The following is a 5,000-nucleotide window of genomic DNA, read 5'->3' as shown; positions in this document are numbered from 1 at the left end:
TAGAAAACATTTTGGCTTCACATAAAAGCATCTACAAACTTACCTCTCCGCAACGGTGTCCCTGCCCCTAAGGGTTTCAACACCAATGCATCATTAAGATAGTTTTTTCGAAGGGACAGGGCCGTTGCCAATGGACGAGATCCATCGGGTTTGTGCCATAGCAAATGGATATCCATCAGCCGGCGCTCACCGCCAAGGCGACAAGCTTACCTCTCAGCAAGGAGGCATCCCCCGAAAGGGACACCAATGCATCATGGAGGAAAATTACCAAAGGGACAGTGCCATAGCCAATGGAGAACCATCAACCGGCGCTCGCCGCCTAAGCGACAAGCTTCTCCCTCGACAAGGAGGCAACCCCTGGGCTACGCAACGTGGCATTAGGAATCAAAGACCATTAGCCAGTTTCGCTTTTCCGTGCGGGGACACCAATGCGTCATCGGGAATGGGCCATAGCCAACGGATATCCATCAGCCGGCGCTCACCGCCAAGGCGACGAGCTTACCTCTCAGCAAGGAGGCATCCCCCGAAAGGGACACCAATGCATCATGGAGGAAAATTACCCAACGGACAGTGCCATAGCCAATGGAGAACCATCAACCGGCGCTCGCCGCCTAAGCGACAAGCTTCTCCCTCAACAAGGAGGCAACCCCTGGGCTACGCAACGTGGCATTAGGAATCAAAGACCATTAGCCAGTTTCGCTTTTCCGTACGGGGACACCAATGCGTCATCGGGACTGTGCCATAGCCAACGGATATCCATCAGCCGGCGCTCACCGCCAAGGCGACGAGCTTACCTCTCAGCAAGGAGGCATCCCCCGAAAGGGACACCAATGCATCATGGAGGAAAATTACCCAAGGGACAGTGCCATAGCCAATGGAGAACCATCAACCGGCGCTCGCCGCCTAAGCGACAAGCTTCTCCCTCAACAAGGAGGCAACCCCTGGGCTACGCAACGTGGCATTAGGAATGAAAGACCATTAGCCAGTTTCGCTTTTCCGTACGGGGACACCAATGCATCATCGGGATTGTGCCATAGCCAACGGATATCCATCAGCCGGCGCTCACCGCCAAGGCGACAAGCTTACCTCTCAGCAAGGAGGCATCCCCCGAAAGGGACACCAATGCATCATGGAGGAAAATTACCCAAGGGACAGTGCCATAGCCAATGGAGAACCATCAACCGGCGCTCGCCGCCTAAGCGACAAGCTTCTCCCTCGACAAGGAGGCAACCCCTGGGCTACGCAACGTGGCATTAGGAATCAAAGACCATTAGCCAGTTTCGCTTTTCCGTGCGGGGACACCAATGCATCATCGGGATTGTGCCATAGCCAACGGATATCCATCAGCCGGCGCTCACCGCCAAGGCGGCAAGCTTACCTCTCAGCAAGGAGGCATCCCCCGAAAGGGACACCAATGCATCATGGAGGAAAATTACCCAAGGGACAGTGCCATAGCCAATGGAGAACCATCAACCGGCGCTCGCCGCCTAAGCGACAAGCTTCTCCCTCGACAAGGAGGCAACCCCTGGGCTACGCAACGTGGCATTAGGAATCAAAGACCATTAGCCAGTTTCGCTTTTCCGTGCGGGGACACCAATGCGTCATCGGGACTGGGCCATAGCCAACGGATATCCATCAGCCGGCGCTCACCGCCAAGGCGACGAGCTTACCTCTCAGCAAGGAGGCATCCCCCGAAAGGGACACCAATGCATCATGGAGGAAAATTACCCAAGGGACAGTGCCATAGCCAATGGAGAACCATCAACCGGCGCTCGCCGCCTAAGCGACAAGCTTCTCCCTCGACATGGAGGCAACCCCTGGGCTACGCAACGTGGCATTAGGAATCAAAGACCATTAGCCAGTTTCGCTTTTCCGTGCGGGGACACCAATGCGTCATCGGGAATGTGCCATAGCCAACGGATATCCATCAGCCGGCGCTCACCGCCAAGGCGTCGAGCTTACCTCTCAGCAAGGAGGCATCCCCCGAAAGGGACACCAATGCATCATGGAGGAAAATTACCCAAGGGACAGTGCCATAGCCAATGGAGAACCATCAACCAGCGCTCGCCGCCTAAGCGACAAGCTTCTCCCTCAACAAGGAGGCAACCCCTGGGCTACGCAACGTGGCATTAGGAATGAAAGACCATTAGCCAGTTACGCTTTTCCGTGCGGGGACACCAATGCATCATCGGGACTGTGCCATAGCCAACAGGTATCCGTTAGCCGGCGCTCACCACCAAGGTAGCAAGCTTACCTCTCAGCAAGGAGGCATCCCCCATGGGAACACCAATGCATCATGGAGGATGTGAGTCTGCAAGCATTCCCAACGGGACTCGAAAGCACGAGCATTTTGAGACCAAACGGCCATGGAGTTCTAGTTTCTGCCCGATAGTGTCATTGTTTGCTCTGCCATTCCTTGGCTAGGCCTTGCCTTTACCCGGGCATTTTTTTCTAGCGTTACCAACGGGTCATCTCTTTACGGGTTTCTGTGGCCAAACCGCCAACATTTGCCCGACATAGTTTTTCTTTGCCCGATAGAGTCATGCTTTGCCCCACGGGACGGGTAAAAATAACATTTCGCCTCCGGGGTATTTCGGTCTTTTTTCCAAGCATTACCCACGGGTAGTGCTTCCAGGGGTAACCAAGGCCAAATGGCCAAGAATTGCCCGATAGAGTCCTGCTCTGCTCGATAGAGCTGTGCATTGCCTTGCGGGACGACTTAATATAGCATTTCGATTCAGGGGCATTTCGGTCTTTTTTCCGTGCATTACCGACGGGTAGTGTTTTCTCGAGTAACCGAGGCCAAATGGCCAAGATTTGCCCGGGTGGTCTCGATAGCAACGTGCCTTGGCACCCGGCGTCGGGTGGCCTCGGCTTCCCCAAGGGAGGGACACCACCCCCCCCTATAGTAGTAAAATTAGCCTTTGCCCTTGTGGCAGGAAGGAACATCAATGTGTCCGAACTGAAGCAATAGGGGTTTTTTTGAGCATCGCAACTTTTTTTCATAAACTTTGAATTGGGACATCTTCACAAAAATATGAAGCAACTCCTCCAAAAAATTCAGAATTTTTTGCCAAAAGGATAATTTTATATTAATTAAACAAAAAATAAATAGATAAAAATCATAAAAAATACAAAAAAATACAAAAAAAGTAAGAAAAAATCACAAAAAATTATAAACAAGCTACACAATAATTAGGTAAATATATTGGGTTGAAAAATAAGGCATCTATAATAGAAAATGTTTAAATTAAGACTTAAAAACATCTAAAAATAAAAATTAAAAAAGATTTTAAACTAACATTGCGAAAGTCCCAAAAGATGGCGACTAAACAAGAGTTTTTGGGGCGTTTCGACAAGAACATATTGGTGCTTGCATTGATTTGCCCGGCGACAAGCTACTTTTTAGCCGGTACCCAGCAAATTCTTAGCCGTTAACCAGCAACTTTTTAGCCGTTACCCAGCAACTTGCTTGCCGTTGCCTAGAAACTTCTTAGCCATTACCCAGCGTTACCCGTCATCTTGGTTGTTGTTGCCGATACCCAGCATTACCCGACAGCTTGGTTGCCATCACCCAACAACTTTTTACCCGATAGCCAGCATTACCCGACAGCTTGGTTGCCGTTACCCAGCAACATTTTAGCCGATACCCAGCAACTTTTTAGCCGATAGCCAGCATTACCCGACAGCTTGGTTGCCGTTACCCAGCAACATTTTAGCCGATACCCAGCAACTTTTTAGCCGATACCCAGCATTACCCGACAGCTTGGTTGCCGTTACCCAGCAACATTTTAGCCGATACCCAGCAACTTTTTAGCCGATACCCAGCATTACCCGACAGCTTGGTTGCCGTTACCCAGCAACATTTTAGCCGATAGCCAGCATTACCCGACAGCTTGGTTGCCGTTACCCAGCAACATTTTAGCCGATACCCAGCATTACCCGACAGCTTGGTTGCCGTTACCCAGCAACTTTTTAGCCGTTACCCGGTGAGCCAACTTGCCATGCCTTGGCTAGAACAGTCAACTGTTGTTGCCTACATTCATGTGCGATTCCCGATGCCTTGTCTAGACCGTCGTCTTGGCATACACCCAAGTGTTTGCCCAAGTGTTTCCCAAGTGTTTCCAAGTGTCCAAGTTCCAAAGTGCCTAAGTGCCGTGCCGTGCCGCGCGCGCGGGTCTTTGATATAAGAATATTTAGAAAAAAAATTCTAAACATGCTATATATCAAAGCCCCACGCGCGCGCGCGCGCGGCACGGCACGGCACTTAGGCACTTTGGAACTTGGACACTTGGAAACACTTGGACGGCTAGGCGGTGGACGATAACGACTGGTACAGCCTAGCCCAAACGGCAAAGAAAATCTAGTTTCGCCTTTGCCGAACCCGGTTATATTAGCATGCCGTTTCAAGGGCCTTTCGGTGCTCTTTCCGAGCATAACTGACGGATCGGGTTCTCTTGAGTAAGCGAGGCAACGAGGCAGAGGAAATCTAGTTTTTGCTCGATAGAGTCGCGTCTCGGCTAAAAGAGCATGCCGTTTCATGAGAATTTCGGCCTTTTCTTCCGAGCATTACCGACGGGATGTGATTCGAGGGGTATCCGAGGTCAAACGGCCAGCAACTGCCCGATAGAGTCCTGCTCTGCCCGATAGAGCCGTGCTTTGCCTTTCGGGACGGCTTAAAATAGCATTTCGATTCAGGGGCATTTCGGTCTTTTTTCCGGGCATTACCGACGGGTAGTGTTTTCTCGAGTAACCGAGGCCAAATGGCCAAGAATTGCCCGGGTGGTCTCGATAGCAACGTGCCTTGGCACCCGGCGTCGGGTGGCCACGGCTTCCCCAAGGGAGGGACACCACCCCCCCCTATAGTAGTAAAATTAGCCTTTGCCCTTGTGGCAGGAAGGAACATCAATGTGTCCGAACTGAAGCAATGGGGTTTTTTTTGAGCATCACAACTTTTTTTCATGAACTTTGAATTGGGACATCTTCACAAAAATATGGAG

The sequence above is a fragment of the Rhododendron vialii genome, chromosome 11a (genome assembly GCF_030253575.1).
Source record: "Rhododendron vialii isolate Sample 1 chromosome 11a, ASM3025357v1".
Lineage (NCBI taxonomy): Eukaryota > Viridiplantae > Streptophyta > Magnoliopsida > Ericales > Ericaceae > Rhododendron > Rhododendron vialii.
This window is presented reverse-complemented; position numbering follows the sequence as displayed.